Source organism: Callospermophilus lateralis, unplaced genomic scaffold (assembly GCF_048772815.1).
Source record: "Callospermophilus lateralis isolate mCalLat2 unplaced genomic scaffold, mCalLat2.hap1 Scaffold_10038, whole genome shotgun sequence".
NCBI lineage: Eukaryota > Metazoa > Chordata > Mammalia > Rodentia > Sciuridae > Callospermophilus > Callospermophilus lateralis.
In genome coordinates, this window is record NW_027510206.1 from 764 (window position 1) to 19,279 (window position 18,516).

Sequence of the window (18,516 nt, forward strand, 5' to 3'; positions counted from 1 at the left end):
CAGAGCAGGCAGAGCCTCTCCAGACCGCCCACCTCTTCCACTGCCAACCCTTGCATCTTGGCCCCCAACTCCCCCGCGCTCCCCAGGAGCTGTCCTGCCTGCTGCTGCCCGCCAACGCCAGGCACCAGTCCTGGGAAGGCCCATTCTTCGCTGGCTGCCCGCAGGGGTTCCTGCTCTCAGGTCGCCTCACCCATGCCACCCACCACTCGTGCCCCCACATACCACACCCCTATCCCTGGCCCCTGACGCCGCCGCAGCCGCTGCAGCCCCTGCCACACCCCCACCGCTCCTGCACTTTCAACCACAGGGCACTCCTCCAGCGCCTCAGCGCCCGAGATTCTTGACAAACACAGGCAGGCTTCCCTGCCACCCAGCCCTTCCCACCTGGATCATCATGGACTTGCCTCTTGGGAAAGGCGAAATGTCCAGAGCCATGGATGTGTTGCTCAGCGATCACCCTGGCATCCTCCCTGAGATCGCCAGGCTCCATCCCTCTCCACAACTGGACCAGGGCCCCGAGCCACTGGCCACATGCCCCCACCCCACGTCTGCCCCTCTCCATCTTTCTCACTTTCTGTCTGCCTCTACCTCTCTCTTTCATCTTCTTTCCTTTCCATGATGCCCTGCCACCTCTCTCCTCTCCCTCCTCACTCTCCTCCATCTCTCCAGCCACAGGCAATCAATCGCTGCCTCTGCCTGGGTCTCTGTCTCTGTCTCTGTCTGTCTTTCACCACCTCCCCGCCTTCATTTCTGTCCCCCACGCTGACCCCTGTCTCTGTTCCTCTCTTTCTCTGTCTATTGGTGAGGAATGCATGGATGGACAAGGGAGGGAAATGTCCATCCCAGCTTGGTTAAGTGACATGGTGCCCTGGTGGCGGTGGCGGTGGCCTGTGTTCTGTTTTCCCTTGGGGCTGAAGAGTGGGATGTGTCCATCCCGCCCACATGCCACCAGCCTCACCTTTCGTGAACTTTAAGGAATAGGGTTGGAGCCGCAGCAGGACTCAGTGGTCCTCCTGGAAGAGCCAGCTCACGCCAGGTTCTGCTCTTCACCTCGGGAAGGTACCCAAAGCACCTACCTGTTGCTATCACCCTGCCTGGGGTGAGCTGAGGGGAGTGAGAGTAAAAGCCAAGTCAGGCCAGAACTCAGGACCCCCCCACCCCCTGGGAGTGGGAGCTGGTGGTTCCTAGGCAGGCAGCCAAGTGACCTTGGGCAGCTGCTATTGTCTGGCAAAGGGCACGGAATCCCACCCCCCTTACACAGACCACTGGGGTGTGAGCTGCTTGATGGCTTGAGCGCCCAGTTGGAAATAGAACCTAGCAAGAAGATGCTGCGGACCAGCCAGAGAGTGTGCAGGAGGCAATGGGCTGGGCTTTGGAGAATCAGGAGGGGATGGGGTGTGGGCTGCCAGAGCAACAGCCCAGAGTGTCCCTTGATCTCAGCCTTTCCCAAGAAGAGATGTCCACAGCTTGATGTGCAGAGAAATCCAGTCACAGAATGGACAGTCACTGGAACCTGCATGGGAGGGCAGCTCAATGCAGCCTAGAAATGGAAAGGAAAGGGGACAGCATTAGACCTGCATTGCCCTGGGCGCTTGAATGCTTTCATGGAGTGCAGGTATTTGTGTATGTCTCTGTGTGTGTATGTGTGTGCGTTTGTGTGTGTGTGTGTGTGTGTGTGAGAGAGAGAGAGAGAGAGAGAGAGAGAGAGACAGAGAGACAGAGAGACAGAGAGAGACAGAGAGAGAGATAGAGAGGGAGGGAGGGAGGGATAGAGAGAGAGAGAGAGGGCGAGGGAGGGAGGAGAGAGGGAGGGAGGGATCCTGCAAGAATGGCAGGGGTGGGGTATGTGAAACTGAAGGACTGAAGGGGTTGTTCCTCTCTTCCCATGGAGGGCTCCTTAGAGGCCTGGCTCTCTTTGCAGGCACCCCTCCCTCCAACACTGTGTGGGTACCTGTAAGCGAAAGAGATCAAGTGCCAGTGGCAGCAACAGTCGGAGTGCCAGGGTGAGACTGGGCTTCGGGTGGAGAAAAGAGTTGTGCGGCCAGGGAGAGCCCCCTAACTTGAGTGACCCCATGTACAGAGACCAGCAGTGGGGTCCAAAATGAGAAGGAATGGCCCTTTGGGTATCCCCCCTGGGCTTTGTCCCCTGGGTCCTGGCACCCGGATTTGTTGCTTTGGTGTGAGGAAAGGGGGTCCCTGGAGGCTGCTCTTGCTGCCCGGCCAGCTGAGCAGCTGAGCAGCAGCACTAGGTTTTGGGAAGCCCTGCAGCTGGGCCCTTCCCCTGTCCCGGTGGGAGTGGGTTTGGTGTGGGGTTGGTGCGTGAGGAAAGGTTTGAGGGTTCTGCCTGGGCGAGCACGCCCTCTCCGCCCCCTGAGCCCCAAGAAACTGGGGGGGTTGGGTCACTGCAGAGGGGTCTGCCTGGGCCTCCACGGGAATCTGGCTGAGCGGCTGGGAGAGGGAGGCGATTTAGGGCCAGGATTTAGGGCACACCGGAATTGGGATCCCATCTGGGTGGGAGAAGACTTGCTTCCGGGGTCAGGAAGCAGGTCCGCCTCTGTTGTGTCCCTTTGTCCTTTCCCGGAAGCGCCCAGGACCAGGTGGAGTTATTTGGTGAGGAGAGGCAGGAAGCCCGGGCCTCCTGGGCCCTGGCCGGGCTGGCTCCCTGGCACAAGTATCTCTGGTGCTTGTGCAAGGCCTGGACGGGGCACGCGAGGCTGCCACTTCCCCTAACCCTCTGTCCTTTCCGCCACCCGTGTGGTGTGCAGGAGGTCTGAAGGCACCGAAGAGGGAGCGGCTGTGGGGAGCAGGGCGTGTCCGCTGGGGCACGGGGACCTGGAACCCGGACCGGGGCTTCAGGGGCCAGGCTGGTAGGGTCGGATGGGATCCAGGTGTCCACCAGACACTGCCGCGGGGGACTGTGGCTGTGCTAGTTGCGCAGCCGCCTCCCCGTGCGCCATCTGGTTCTCCTCCATTACCAACCCGCACCCCTGTGAGTATCCACACCCCCACCTTCCCGGGGCCGGCGGGGAGGGGCGTGGACAAGGCAACCTTCCCCTGGGTCATTCTCCACCTGGTGCCGGGCTCCTGGCCCTCTCAGGCCGCCTTAGTGCCATCCTCCTAGACCCCGGCCCAAGGCGGGACGCAGAGGTTTGGCATAGGGGCAAGAGGGCCAGAGCACGAGAGGAGAGAGCCCTGCGCGCCCTGGGATGCGCGTCTTGGTGGTCGCCGCCCGGCCAAGGCCGCACCAGTTGGCGGGGCATGCCAGGCTTCCGCTGGATACCAGGGGCTCCCATGCCGAAGGGGTGTGTGTGCATTTAAGTGTTTGGGTGTGTGTGTGTGGTGTGTGTGTGTGTGTGTGTGTGTGTGGGTCCTGGGCCCTGAAGGCAAGGACTGAGCCTGTCTGGGCAGGGCAGGGCGGGGCAGGGAGGGCTCCCTGGGGTGGAAGGCTGACAGTTGTAATGGGACCCCACCCCCGGACAGGACCTGCCAGCTCTCCTCCGCAATCTGCATAAAGGCAGAGGACCCGGCCGCCAGTGTGCACCTTCGATAGCTAAGCTGGTAGAGCGGAGGACTGTAGACTGAACAGACAGCTGTGGACATCCTTAGGTCGCTGGTTCGATTCCGCGGCTCTAAGGAAGTGCCCACGCTTTTGCGCACACGCAAGCCCCTGCAAGCCTCATCCTGCCTTCTGAGCCCAGAGCAGGCAGAGCCTCTCCAGACCGCCCACCTCTTCCACTGCCAACCCTTGCATCTTGGCCCCCAACTCCCCCGCGCTCCCCAGGAGCTGTCCTGCCTGCTGCTGCCCGCCAACGCCAGGCACCAGTCCTGGGAAGGCCCATTCTTCGCTGGCTGCCCGCAGGGGTTCCTGCTCTCAGGTCGCCTCACCCATGCCACCCACCACTCGTGCCCCCACATACCACACCCCTATCCCTGGCCCCTGACGCCGCCGCAGCCGCTGCAGCCCCTGCCACACCCCCACCGCTCCTGCACTTTCAACCACAGGGCACTCCTCCAGCGCCTCAGCGCCCGAGATTCTTGACAACACACAGGCAGGCTTCCCTGCCACCCAGCCTTCCCACCTGGATCATCATGGACTTGCCTCTTGGGAAAGGCGAAATGTCCAGAGCCATGGATGTGTTGCTCAGCGATCACCCTGGCATCCTCCCTGAGATCGCCAGGCTCCATCCCTCTCCACAACTGGACCAGGGCCCCGAGCCACTGGCCACATGCCCCACCCCACGTCTGCCCCTCTCCATCTTTCTCACTTTCTGTCTGCCTCTACCTCTCTCTTTCATCTTCTTTCCTTTCCATGATGCCCTGCCACCTCTCTCCTCTCCTCCCTCACTCTCCTCCATCTCTCCAGCCACAGGCAATCAATCGCTGCCTCTGCCTGGGTCTCTGTCTCTGTCTCTGTCTGTCTTTCACCACCTCCCCGCCTTCATTTCTGTCCCCCACGCTGACCCCTGTCTCTGTTCCTCTCTTTCTCTGTCTATTGGTGAGGAATGCATGGATGGACAAGGGAGGGAAATGTCCATCCCAGCTTGGTTAAGTGACATGGTGCCCTGGTGGCGGTGGCGGTGGCCTGTGTTCTGTTTTCCCTTGGGGCTGAAGAGTGGGATGTGTCCATCCCGCCCACATGCCACCAGCCTCACCTTTCGTGAACTTTAAGGAATAGGGTTGGAGCCGCAGCAGGACTCAGTGGTCCTCCTGGAAGAGCCAGCTCACGCCAGGTTCTGCTCTTCACCTCGGGAAGGTACCCAAAGCACCTACCTGTTGCTATCACCCTGCCTGGGGTGAGCTGAGGGGGAGTGAGAGTAAAAGCCAAGTCAGGCCAGAACTCAGGACCCCCCCACCCCCTGGGAGTGGGAGCTGGTGGTTCCTAGGCAGGCAGCCAAGTGACCTTGGGCAGCTGCTATTGTCTGGCAAAGGGCACGGAATCCCACCCCCCTTACACAGACCACTGGGGTGTGAGCTGCTTGATGGCTTGAGCGCCCAGTTGGAAATAGAACCTAGCAAGAAGATGCTGCGGACCAGCCAGAGAGTGTGCAGGAGGCAATGGGCTGGGCTTTGGAGAATCAGGAGGGGATGGGGTGTGGGCTGCCAGAGCAACAGCCCAGAGTGTCCCTTGATCTCAGCCTTTCCCAAGAAGAGATGTCCACAGCTTGATGTGCAGAGAAATCCAGTCACAGAATGGACAGTCACTGGGAACCTGCATGGGACGGCAGCTCAATGCAGCCTAGAAATGGAAAGGAAAGGGGACAGCATTAGACCTGCATTGCCCTGGGCGCTTGAATGCTTTCATGGAGTGCAGGTATTTGTGTATGTCTCTGTGTGTGTATGTGTGTGTGTTTGTGTGTGTGTGTGTGTGTGTGTGAGAGAGAGAGAGAGAGAGAGAGAGAGAGAGAGAGACAGAGAGACAGAGAGACAGAGAGAGACAGAGAGAGAGATAGAGAGGGAGGGAGGGAGGGATAGAGAGAGAGAGAGAGGGCGAGGGAGGGAGGGAGAGAGGGAGGGAGGGATCCTGCAAGAATGGCAGGGGTGGGGTATGTGAAACTGAAGGACTGAAGGGGTTGTTCCTCTCTTCCCATGGAGGGCTCCTTAGAGGCCTGGCTCTCTTTGCAGGCACCCCTCCCTCCAACACTGTGTGGGTACCTGTAAGCGAAAGAGATCAAGTGCCAGTGGCAGCAACAGTCGGAGTGCCAGGGTGAGACTGGGCTTCGGGTGGAGAAAAGAGTTGTGCGGCCAGAGAGAGCCCCCTAACTTGAGTGACCCCATGTACAGAGACCAGCAGTGGGGTCCAAAATGAGAAGGAATGGCCCTTTGGGTATCCCCCCTGGGCTTTGTCCCCTGGGTCCTGGCACCCGGATTTGTTGCTTTGGTGTGAGGAAAGGGGGTCCCTGGAGGCTGCTCTTGCTGCCCGGCCAGCTGAGCAGCTGAGCAGCAGCACTAGGTTTTGGGAAGCCCCTGCAGCTGGGCCCTTCCCCTGTCCCGGTGGGAGTGGGTTTGGTGTGGGGTTGGTGCGTGAGGAAAGGTTTGAGGGTTCTGCCTGGGCGAGCACGCCCTCTCCGCCCCCTGAGCCCCAAGAAACTGGGGGGGTTGGGTCACTGCAGAGGGGTCTGCCTGGGCCTCCACGGGGAATCTGGGCTGAGCGGCTGGGAGAGGGAGGCGATTTAGGGCCAGGATTTAGGGCACACCGGAATTGGGATCCCATCTGGGTGGGAGAAGACTTGCTTCCGGGGTCAGGAAGCAGGTCCGCCTCTGTTGTGTCCCTTTGTCCTTTCCCGGAAGCGCCCAGGACCAGGTGGAGTTATTTGGTGAGGAGAGGCAGGAAGCCCGGGCCTCCTGGGCCCTGGCCGGGCTGGCTCCCTGGCACAAGTATCTCTGGTGCTTGTGCAAGGCCTGGACGGGGCACGCGAGGCTGCCACTTCCCCTAACCCTCTGTCCTTTCCGCCACCCGTGTGGTGTGCAGGAGGTCTGAAGGCACCGAAGAGGGAGCGGCTGTGGGGAGCAGGGCGTGTCCGCTGGGGCACGGGGACCTGGAACCCGGACCGGGGCTTCAGGGGCCAGGCTGGTAGGGTCGGATGGGATCCAGGTGTCCACCAGACACTGCCGCGGGGGACTGTGGCTGTGCTAGTTGCGCAGCCGCCTCCCCGTGCGCCATCTGGTTCTCCTCCATTACCAACCCGCACCCCTGTGAGTATCCACACCCCCACCTTCCCGGGGCCGGCGGGGAGGGGCGTGGACAAGGCAACCTTCCCCTGGGTCATTCTCCACCTGGTGCCGGGCTCCTGGCCCTCTCAGGCCGCCTTAGTGCCATCCTCCTAGACCCCGGCCCAAGGCGGGACGCAGAGGTTTGGCATAGGGGCAAGAGGGCCAGAGCACGAGAGGAGAGAGCCCTGCGCGCCCTGGGATGCGCGTCTTGGTGGTCGCCGCCCGGCCAAGGCCGCACCAGTTGGCGGGGCATGCCAGGGCTCCCATGCCGAAGGGGTGTGTGTGCATTTAAGTGTTTGTGTGTGTGTGTGTGTGTGTGTGTGTGTGTGTGTGTGTGTGTGTGGTCCTGGGCCCTGAAGGCAAGGACTGAGCCTGTCTGGGCAGGGCAGGGCGGGGCAGGGAGGGCTCCCTGGGGTGGAAGGCGGACAGTTGTAATGGGACCCCACCCCCGGACAGGACCTGCCAGCTCTCCTCCGCCATCTGCACAAAGGCAGAGGACCCGGCCCGCCGGTGTGCACCCTTCGATAGCTCAGCTGGTAGAGCGGAGGACTGTAGACTGAACAGACAGCTGTGGACATCCTTAGGTCGCTGGTTCGATTCCGGCTCGAAGGAAGTGCCCCACGCTTTTGCGCACACGCAAGCCCCTGCAAGCCTCATCCTGCCTTCTGAGCCCAGAGCAGGCAGAGCCTCTCCAGACCGCCCACCTCTTCCACCGCCAACCCTTGCATCTTGGCCCCCAACTCCCCCGCGCTCCCCAGGAGCTGTCCTGCCTGCTGCTGCCCGCCAACGCCAGGCACCAGTCCTGGGAAGGCCCATTCTTCGCTGGCTGCCCGCAGGGGTTCCTGCTCTCAGGTCGCCTCACCCATGCCACCCACCACTCGTGCCCCCACATACCACACCCCTATCCCTGGGCCCTGACGCCGCCGCAGCCGCTGCAGCCCCTGCCACACCCCCACCGCTCCTGCACTTTCAACCACAGGGCACTCCTCCAGCGCCTCAGCGCCCGAGATTCTTGACAACACACAGGCAGGCTTCCCTGCCACCCAGCCCTTCCCACCTGGATCATCATGGACTTGCCTCTTGGGAAAGGCGAAATGTCCAGAGCCATGGATGTGTTGCTCAGCGATCACCCTGGCATCCTCCCTGAGATCGCCAGGCTCCATCCCTCTCCACAACTGGACCAGGGCCCCGAGCCACTGGCCACATGCCCCCACCCCACGTCTGCCCCTCTCCATCTTTCTCACTTTCTGTCTGCCTCTACCTCTCTCTTTCATCTTCTTTCCTTTCCATGATGCCCTGCCACCTCTCTCCTCTCCTCCCTCACTCTCCTCCATCTCTCCAGCCACAGGCAATCAATCGCTGCCTCTGCTGGGTCTCTGTCTCTGTCTCTGTCTGTCTTTCACCACCTCCCCGCCTTCATTTCTGTCCCCCACGCTGACCCCTGTCTCTGTTCCTCTCTTTCTCTGTCTATTGGTGAGGAATGCATGGATGGACAAGGGAGGGAAATGTCCATCCCAGCTTGGTTAAGTGACATGGTGCCCTGGTGGCGGTGGCGGTGGCCTGTGTTCTGTTTTCCCTTGGGGCTGAAGAGTGGGATGTGTCCATCCCGCCCACATGCCACCAGCCTCACCTTTCGTGAACTTTAAGGAATAGGGTTGGAGCCGCAGCAGGACTCAGTGGTCCTCCTGGAAGAGCCAGCTCACGCCAGGTTCTGCTCTTCACCTCGGGAAGGTACCCAAAGCACCTACCTGTTGCTATCACCCTGCCTGGGGTGAGCTGAGGGGGAGTGAGAGTAAAAGCCAAGTCAGGCCAGAACTCAGGACCCCCCACCCCTGGGAGTGGGAGCTGGTGGTTCCTAGGCAGGCAGCCAAGTGACCTTGGGCAGCTGCTATTGTCTGGCAAAGGGCACGGAATCCCACCCCCTTACACAGACCACTGGGGTGTGAGCTGCTTGATGGCTTGAGCGCCCAGTTGGAAATAGAACCTAGCAAGAAGATGCTGCGGACCAGCCAGAGAGTGTGCAGGAGGCAATGGGCTGGGCTTTGGAGAATCAGGAGGGGATGGGGTGTGGGCTGCCAGAGCAACAGCCCAGAGTGTCCCTTGATCTCAGCCTTTCCCAAGAAGAGATGTCCACAGCTTGATGTGCAGAGAAATCCAGTCACAGAATGGACAGTCACTGGAACCTGCATGGGAGGGCAGCTCAATGCAGCCTAGAAATGGAAAGGAAAGGGGACAGCATTAGACCTGCATTGCCCTGGGCGCTTGAATGCTTTCATGGAGTGCAGGTATTTGTGTATGTCTCTGTGTGTGTTGTGTGTGTGTTTGTGTGTGTGTGTGTGTGTGTGAGAGAGAGAGAGAGAGAGAGAGAGAGAGAGAGAGAGAGAGAGAGAGAGAGACAGAGAGAGACAGAGAGAGAGAGATAGAGAGGGAGGGAGGGAGGGATAGAGAGAGAGAGAGGGCGAGGGAGGGAGGGAGAGAGGGAGGGAGGGATCCTGCAAGAATGGCAGGGGTGGGGTATGTGAAACTGAAGGACTGAAGGGGTTGTTCCTCTCTTCCCCATGGAGGGCTCCTTAGAGGCCTGGCTCTCTTTGCAGGCACCCCTCCCTCCAACACTGTGTGGGTACCTGTAAGCGAAAGAGATCAAGTGCCAGTGGCAGCAATAGTCGGAGTGCCAGGGTGAGACTGGCTTCGGGTGGAGAAAAGAGTTGTGCGGCCAGAGAGAGCCCCCTAACTTGAGTGACCCCATGTACAGAGACCAGCAGTGGGGTCCAAAATGAGAAGGAATGGCCCTTTGGGTATCCCCCTGGGCTTTGTCCCCTGGGTCCTGGCACCCGGATTTGTTGCTTTGGTGTGAGGAAAGGGGGTCCCTGGAGGCTGCTCTTGCTGCCCGGCCAGCTGAGCAGCTGAGCAGCAGCACTAGGTTTTGGGAAGCCCCTGCAGCTGGGCCCTTCCCCTGTCCCGGTGGGAGTGGGGTTTGGTGTGGGGTTGGTGCGTGAGGAAAGGTTTGAGGGTTCTGCCTGGGCGAGCACGCCCTCTCCGCCCCCTGAGCCCCAAGAAACTGGGGGGTTGGGTCACTGCAGAGGGGTCTGCCTGGGCCTCCACGGGGAATCTGGGCTGAGCGGCTGGGAGAGGGAGGCGATTTAGGGCCAGGATTTAGGGCACACCGGAATTGGGATCCCATCTGGGTGGGAGAAGACTTGCTTCCGGGGTCAGGAAGCAGGTCCGCCTCTGTTGTGTCCCTTTGTCCTTTCCCGGAAGCGCCCAGGACCAGGTGGAGTTATTTGGTGAGGAGAGGCAGGAAGCCCGGGCCTCCTGGGCCCTGGCCGGGCTGGCTCCCTGGCACAAGTATCTCTGGTGCTTGTGCAAGGCCTGGACGGGGCACGCGAGGCTGCCACTTCCCCTAACCCTCTGTCCTTTCCGCCACCCGTGTGTGTGCAGGAGGTCTGAAGGCACCGAAGAGGGAGCGGCTGTGGGGAGCAGGGCGTGTCCGCTGGGGCACGGGGACCTGGAACCCGGACCGGGGCTTCAGGGGCCAGGCTGGTAGGGTCGGATGGGATCCAGGTGTCCACCAGACACTGCCGCGGGGGACTGTGGCTGTGCTAGTTGCGCAGCCGCCTCCCCGTGCGCCATCTGGTTCTCCTCCATTACCAACCCGCACCCCTGTGAGTATCCACACCCCCACCTTCCCGGGGCCGGCGGGGAGGGCGTGGACAAGGCAACCTTCCCCTGGGTCATTCTCCACCTGGTGCCGGGCTCCTGGCCCTCTCAGGCCGCCTTAGTGCCATCCTCCTAGACCCCGGCCCAAGGCGGGACGCAGAGGTTTGGCATAGGGGCAAGAGGGCCAGAGCACGAGAGGAGAGAGCCTGCGCGCCCTGGGATGCGCGTCTTGGTGGTCGCCGCCCGGCCAAGGCCGCACCAGTTGGCGGGGCATGCCAGGCTTCCGCTGGATACCAGGGGCTCCCATGCCGAAGGGTGTGTGTGTGCATTTAAGTGTTTGGGTGTGTGTGTGTGTGTGTGTGGTGTGTGTGTGTGTGTGTGTTGGTCCTGGGCCCTGAAGGCAAGGACTGAGCCTGTCTGGGCAGGGCAGGGCGGGGGCAGGAGGGCTCCCTGGGGTGGAAGGCGGACAGTTGTAATGGGACCCCACCCCCGACAGGACCTGCCAGCTCTCCTCCGCAATCTGCATAAAGGCAGAGGACCCGGCCCGCCAGTGTGCACCCTTCGATAGCTCAGCTGGTAGAGCGGAGGACTGTAGACTGAACAGACAGCTGTGGACATCCTTAGGTCGCTGGTTTGATTCCGGCTCGAAGGAAGTGCCCCACGCTTTTGCGCACACGCAAGCCCCTGCAAGCCTCATCCTGCCTTCTGAGCCCAGAGCAGGCAGAGCCTCTCCAGACCGCCCACCTCTTCCACCGCCAACCCTTGCATCTTGGCCCCCAACTCCCCCGCGCTCCCAGGAGCTGTCCTGCCTGCTGCTGCCCGCCAACGCCAGGCACCAGTCCTGGGAAGGCCCATTCTTCGCTGGCTGCCCGCAGGGGTTCCTGCTCTCAGGTCGCCTCACCCATGCCACCCACCACTCGTGCCCCCACATACCACACCCTATCCCTGGCCCCTGACGCCGCCGAAGCCGCTGCCGCCCCTGCCACACCCCACCGCTCCTGCACTTTCAACCACAGGGCACTTCTCCAGCGCCTCAGCGCCCGAGATTCTTGACAACACACAGGCAGGCTTCCCTGCCACCCAGCCCTTCCCACCTGGATCATCATGGACTTGCCTCTTGGGAAAGGCGAAATGTCCAGAGCCATGGATGTGTTGCTCAGCGATCACCCTGGCATCCTCCCTGAGATCGCCAGGCTCCATCCCTCTCCACAAGTGGGCCAGGGCCCCGAGCCACTGGCCACATGCCCCCACCCCACGTCTGCCCCTCTCCATCTTTCTCACTTTCTGTCTGCCTCTACCTCTCTCTTTCATCTTCTTTCCTTTCCATGATGCCCTGCCACCTCTCTCCTCTCCTCCCTCACTCTCCTCCATCTCTCCAGCCACAGGCAATCAATCGCTGCCTCTGCCTGGGTCTCTGTCTCTGTCTCTGTCTGTCTTTCACCACCTCCCCGCCTTCATTTCTGTCCCCACGCTGACCCCTGTCTCTGTTCCTCTCTTTTCTCTGTCTATTGGGTGAGGAATACATGGAGGGACAAGGGGAGGGAAATGTCCATCCCAGCTTGGTTAAGTGACATGGTGCCCTGGTGGCGGTGGCGGTGGCCTGTGTTCTGTTTTCCCTTGGGGCTGAAGAGTGGGATGTGTCCATCCCGCCCACATGCCACCAGCCTCACCTTTCGTGAACTTTAAGGAATAGGGTTGGAGCCGCAGCAGGACTCAGTGGTCCCCCTGGAAGAGCCAGCTCACGCCAGGTTCTGCTCTTCACCTCGGGAAGGTACCCAAAGCACCTACCTGTTGCTATCACCCTGCCTGGGGTGAGCTGAGGGGGAGTGAGAGTAAAAGCCAAGTCAGGCCAGAACTCAGGAACCCCCCCCTGGGAGTGGGAGCTGGTGGTTCCTAGGCAGGCAGCCAAGTGACCTTGGGCAGCTGCTATTGTCTGGCAAAGGGCACGGAATCCCACCCCCCTTACACAGACCACTGGGGTGTGAGCTGCTTGATGGCTTGAGCGCCCAGTTGGAAATAGAACCTAGCAAGAAGATGCTGCGGACCAGCCAGAGAGTGTGCAGGAGGCAATGGGCTGGGCTTTGGAGAATCAGGAGGGGATGGGGTGTGGGCTGCCAGAGCAACAGCCCAGAGTGTCCCTTGATCTCAGCCTTTCCCAAGAAGAGATGTCCACAGCTTGATGTGCAGAGAAATCCAGTCACAGAATGGACAGTCACTGGAACCTGCATGGGACGGCAGCTCAATGCAGCCTAGAAATGGAAAGGAAAGGGGACAGCATTAGACCTGCATTGCCCTGGGCGCTTGAATGCTTTCATGGAGTGCAGGTATTTGTGTATGTCTCTGTGTGTGTATGTGTGTGTGTTTGTGTGTGTGTGTGTGTGTGTGTGAGAGAGAGAGAGAGAGAGAGAGAGAGAGAGAGAGACAGAGAGACAGAGAGACAGAGAGAGACAGAGAGAGAGATAGAGAGGGAGGGAGGGAGGGATAGAGAGAGAGAGAGAGGGCGAGGGAGGGAGGGAGAGAGGGAGGGAGGGATCCTGCAAGAATGGCAGGGGTGGGGTATGTGAAACTGAAGGACTGAAGGGGTTGTTCCTCTCTTCCCATGGAGGGCTCCTTAGAGGCCTGGCTCTCTTTGCAGGCACCCCTCCCTCCAACACTGTGTGGGTACCTGTAAGCGAAAGAGATCAAGTGCCAGTGGCAGCAACAGTCGGAGTGCCAGGGTGAGACTGGGCTTCGGGTGGAGAAAAGAGTTGTGCGGCCAGAGAGAGCCCCCTAACTTGAGTGACCCCATGTACAGAGACCAGCAGTGGGGTCCAAAATGAGAAGGAATGGCCCTTTGGGTATCCCCCCTGGGCTTTGTCCCCTGGGTCCTGGCACCCGGATTTGTTGCTTTGGTGTGAGGAAAGGGGGTCCCTGGAGGCTGCTCTTGCTGCCCGGCCAGCTGAGCAGCTGAGCAGCAGCACTAGGTTTTGGGAAGCCCCTGCAGCTGGGCCCTTCCCCTGTCCCGGTGGGAGTGGGTTTGGTGTGGGGTTGGTGCGTGAGGAAAGGTTTGAGGGTTCTGCCTGGGCGAGCACGCCCTCTCCGCCCCCTGAGCCCCAAGAAACTGGGGGGGTTGGGTCACTGCAGAGGGGTCTGCCTGGGCCTCCACGGGGAATCTGGGCTGAGCGGCTGGGAGAGGGAGGCGATTTAGGGCCAGGATTTAGGGCACACCGGAATTGGGATCCCATCTGGGTGGGAGAAGACTTGCTTCCGGGGTCAGGAAGCAGGTCCGCCTCTGTTGTGTCCCTTTGTCCTTTCCCGGAAGCGCCCAGGACCAGGTGGAGTTATTTGGTGAGGAGAGGCAGGAAGCCCGGGCCTCCTGGGCCCTGGCCGGGCTGGCTCCCTGGCACAAGTATCTCTGGTGCTTGTGCAAGGCCTGGACGGGGCACGCGAGGCTGCCACTTCCCCTAACCCTCTGTCCTTTCCGCCACCCGTGTGGTGTGCAGGAGGTCTGAAGGCACCGAAGAGGGAGCGGCTGTGGGGAGCAGGGCGTGTCCGCTGGGGCACGGGGACCTGGAACCCGGACCGGGGCTTCAGGGGCCAGGCTGGTAGGGTCGGATGGGATCCAGGTGTCCACCAGACACTGCCGCGGGGGACTGTGGCTGTGCTAGTTGCGCAGCCGCCTCCCCGTGCGCCATCTGGTTCTCCTCCATTACCAACCCGCACCCCTGTGAGTATCCACACCCCCACCTTCCCGGGGCCGGCGGGGAGGGGCGTGGACAAGGCAACCTTCCCCTGGGTCATTCTCCACCTGGTGCCGGGCTCCTGGCCCTCTCAGGCCGCCTTAGTGCCATCCTCCTAGACCCCGGCCCAAGGCGGGACGCAGAGGTTTGGCATAGGGGCAAGAGGGCCAGAGCACGAGAGGAGAGAACCCTGCGCGCCCTGGGATGCGCGTCTTGGTGGTCGCCGCCCGGCCAAGGCCGCACCAGTTGGCGGGGCATGCCAGGCTTCCGCTGGATACCAGGGGCTCCCATGCCGAAGGGGTGTGTGTGCATTTAAGTGTTTGGGTGTGTGTGTGTGTGTGTGTGTGTGTGTGTGTGTGTGTGTTGGTCCTGGGCCCTGAAGGCAAGGACTGAGCTGTCTGGGCAGGGCAGGGCGGGGCAGGGAGGGCTCCCTGGGGTGGAAGGCGGACAGTTGTAATGGGACCCCACCCCCGACAGGACCTGCCAGCTCTCCTCCGCAATCTGCATAAAGGCAGAGGACCCGGCCCCGCCAGTGTGCACCCTTCGATAGCTCAGCTGGTAGAGCGGAGGACTGTAGACTGAACAGACAGCTGTGGACATCCTTAGGTCGCTGGTTCGATTCCGGCTCGAAGGAAGTGCCCCACGCTTTTGCGCACACGCAAGCCCCTGCAAGCCTCATCCTGCCTTCTGAGCCCAGAGCAGGCAGAGCCTCTCCAGACCGCCCACCTCTTCCACCGCCAACCCTTGCATCTTGGCCCCCAACTCCCCCGCGCTCCCAGAGCTGTCCTGCCTGCTGCTGCCCGCCAACGCCAGGCACCAGTCCTGGGAAGGCCCATTCTTCGCTGGCTGCCCGCAGGGGTTCCTGCTCTCAGGTCGCCTCACCCATGCCACCCACCACTCGTGCCCCCACATACCACACCCTATCCCTGGCCCCTGACGCCGCCGCAGCCGCTGCAGCCCCTGCCACACCCCCACCGCTCCTGCACTTTCAACCACAGGGCACTCCTCCAGCGCCTCAGCGCCCGAGATTCTTGACAACACACAGGCAGGCTTCCCTGCCACCCAGCCCTTCCCACCTGGATCATCATGGACTTGCCTCTTGGGAAAGGCGAAATGTCCAGAGCCATGGATGTGTTGCTCAGCGATCACCCTGGCATCCTCCCTGAGATCGCCAGGCTCCATCCCTCTCCACAACTGGACCAGGGCCCCGAGCCACTGGCCACATGCCCCCACCCCACGTCTGCCCCTCTCCATCTTTCTCACTTTCTGTCTGCCTCTACCTCTCTCTTTCATCTTCTTTCCTTTCCATGATGCCCTGCCACCTCCTCCTCTCCTCCCTCACTCTCCTCCATCTCTCCAGCCACAGGCAATCAATCGCTGCCTCTGCCTGGGTCTCTGTCTCTGTCTCTGTCTGTCTTTCACCACCTCCCCGCCTTCATTTTCTGTCCCCCACGCTGACCCCTGTCTCTGTTCCTCTCTTTCTCTGTCTATTGGTGAGGAATGCATGGATGGACAAGGGAGGGAAATGTCCATCCCAGCTTGGTTAAGTGACATGGTGCCCTGGTGGCGGTGGCGGTGGCCTGTGTTCTGTTTTCCCTTGGGGCTGAAGAGTGGGATGTGTCCATCCCGCCCACATGCCACCAGCCTCACCTTTCGTGAACTTTAAGGAATAGGGTTGGAGCCGCAGCAGGACTCAGTGGTCCTCCTGGAAGAGCCAGCTCACGCCAGGTTCTGCTCTTCACCTCGGGAAGGTACCCAAAGCACCTACCTGTTGCTATCACCCTGCCTGGGGTGAGCTGAGGGGGAGTGAGAGTAAAAGCCAAGTCAGACCAGAACTCAGGACCCCCCCACCCCCTGGGAGTGGGAGCTGGTGGTTCCTAGGCAGGCAGCCAAGTGACCTTGGGCAGCTGCTATTGTCTGGCAAAGGGCACGGAATCCCACCCCCCTTACACAGACCACTGGGGTGTGAGCTGCTTGATGGCTTGAGCGCCCAGTTGGAAATAGAACCTAGCAAGAAGATGCTGCGGACCAGCCAGAGAGTGTGCAGGAGGCAATGGGCTGGGCTTTGGAGAATCAGGAGGGGATGGGGTGTGGGCTGCCAGAGCAACAGCCCAGAGTGTCCCTTGATCTCAGCCTTTCCCAAGAAGAGATGTCCACAGCTTGATGTGCAGAGAAATCCAGTCACAGAATGGACAGTCACTGGAACCTGCATGGGAGGGCAGCTCAATGCAGCCTAGAAATGGAAAGGAAAGGGGACAGCATTAGACCTGCATTGCCCTGGGCGCTTGAATGCTTTCATGGAGTGCAGGTATTTGTGTATGTCTCTGTGTGTGTATGTGTGTGCGTTGTGTGTGTGTGTGTGTGTGTGTGAGAGAGAGAGAGAGAGAGAGAGAGAGAGAGAGAGACAGAGAGACAGAGAGACAGAGAGAGACAGAGAGAGAGATAGAGAGGGAGGGAGGGAGGGATAGAGAGAGAGAGAGAGGGCGAGGGAGGGAGGGAGAGAGGGAGGGAGGGATCCTGCAAGAATGGCAGGGGTGGGGTATGTGAAACTGAAGGACTGAAGGGGTTGTTCCTCTCTTCCCATGGAGGGCTCCTTAGAGGCCTGGCTCTCTTTGCAGGCACCCCTCCCTCCAACACTGTGTGGGTACCTGTAAGCGAAAGAGATCAAGTGCCAGTGGCAGCAACAGTCGGAGTGCCAGGGTGAGACTGGGCTTCGGGTGGAGAAAAGAGTTGTGCGGCCAGGGAGAGCCCCCTAACTTGAGTGACCCCATGTACAGAGACCAGCAGTGGGGTCCAAAATGAGAAGGAATGGCCCTTTGGGTATCCCCCCTGGGCTTTGTCCCCTGGGTCCTGGCACCCGGATTTGTTGCTTTGGTGTGAGGAAAGGGGGTCCCTGGAGGCTGCTCTTGCTGCCCGGCCAGCTGAGCAGCTGAGCAGCAGCACTAGGTTTTGGGAAGCCCCTGCAGCTGGGCCCTTCCCCTGTCCCGGTGGGAGTGGGTTTGGTGTGGGGTTGGTGCGTGAGGAAAGGTTTGAGGGTTCTGCCTGGGCGAGCACGCCCTCTCCGCCCCCTGAGCCCCAAGAAACTGGGGGGGTTGGGTCACTGCAGAGGGGTCTGCCTGGGCCTCCACGGGGAATCTGGGCTGAGCGGCTGGGAGAGGGAGGCGATTTAGGGCCAGGATTTAGGGCACACCGGAATTGGGATCCCATCTGGGTGGGAGAAGACTTGCTTCCGGGGTCAGGAAGCAGGTCCGCCTCTGTTGTGTCCCTTTGTCCTTTCCCGGAAGCGCCCAGGACCAGGTGGAGTTATTTGGTGAGGAGAGGCAGGAAGCCCGGGCCTCCTGGGCCCTGGCCGGGCTGGCTCCCTGGCACAAGTATCTCTGGTGCTTGTGCAAGGCCTGGACGGGGCACGCGAGGCTGCCACTTCCCCTAACCCTCTGTCCTTTCCGCCACCCGTGTGGTGTGCAGGAGGTCTGAAGGCACCTAAGAGGGAGCGGCTGTGGGGAGCAGGGCGTGTCCGCTGGGGCACAGGGACCTGGAACCCGGACCGGGGCTTCAGGGGCCAGGCTGGTAGGGTCGGATGGGATCCAGGTGTCCACCAGACACTGCCGCGGGGGACTGTGGCTGTGCTAGTTGCGCAGCCGCCTCCCCGTGCGCCATCTGGTTCTCCTCCATTACCAACCCGCACCCCTGTGAGTATCCACACCCCCACCTTCCCGGGGCCGGCGGGGAGGGGCGTGGACAAGGCAACCTTCCCCTGGGTCATTCTCCACCTGGTGCCGGGCTCCTGGCCCTCTCAGGCCGCCTTAGTGCCATCCTCCTAGACCCCGGCCCAAGGCGGGACGCAGAGGTTTGGCATAGGGGCAAGAGGGCCAGAGCACGAGAGGAGAGAGCCCTGCGCGCCCTGGGATGCGCGTCTTGGTGGTCGCCGCCCGGCCAAGGCCGCACCAGTTGGCGGGGCATGCCAGGCTTCCGCTGGATACCAGGGGCTCCCATGCCGAAGGGGTGTGTGTGCATTTAAGTGTTTGGGTGTGTGTGTGTGTGTGTGTGTGTGTGTGTGTGTGTGTTGGTCCTGGGCCCTGAAGGCAAGGACTGAGCCTGTCTGGGCAGGGCAGGGCGGGGCAGGGAGGGCTCCCTGGGGTGGAAGGCGGACAGTTGTAATGGGACCCCACCCCCGGACAGGACCTGCCAGCTCTCCTCCGCAATCTGCATAAAGGCAGAGGACCCGGCCCGCCAGTGTGCACCCTTCGATAGCTAAGCTGGTAGAGCGGAGGACTGTAGACTGAACAGACAGCTGTGGACATCCTTAGGTCGCTGGTTCGATTCCGCGGCTCTAAGGAAGTGCCCCACGCTTTTGCGCACACGCAAGCCCCTGCAAGCCTCATCCTGCCTTCTGAGCCCAGAGCAGGCAGAGCCTCTCCAGACCGCCCAC

At 61.3% G+C, this 18,516-nt stretch overlaps 3 non-coding genes across 3 annotated transcripts; all 3 read left to right on the forward strand.

The window, feature by feature from the left end:
* Nucleotides 1-7,229: 7,229 nt before the first annotated feature.
* Nucleotides 7,230-7,323, forward strand: Trnay-gua (transfer RNA tyrosine (anticodon GUA)). The gene is made up of 2 exons: nucleotides 7,230-7,266; nucleotides 7,288-7,323. It is a non-coding gene; the product is annotated as a tRNA-Tyr (tRNA).
* A 3,603-nt stretch (nucleotides 7,324-10,926) lies between these two features.
* Nucleotides 10,927-11,020, forward strand: Trnay-gua (transfer RNA tyrosine (anticodon GUA)). The gene is made up of 2 exons: nucleotides 10,927-10,963; nucleotides 10,985-11,020. It is a non-coding gene; the product is annotated as a tRNA-Tyr (tRNA).
* Nucleotides 11,021-14,627: 3,607 nt separating this feature from the next.
* Trnay-gua (transfer RNA tyrosine (anticodon GUA)) lies at nucleotides 14,628-14,721 on the forward strand. Its single transcript has 2 exons — nucleotides 14,628-14,664; nucleotides 14,686-14,721. It is a non-coding gene; the product is annotated as a tRNA-Tyr (tRNA).
* The last annotated feature ends 3,795 nt before the right edge of the window (nucleotides 14,722-18,516 follow it).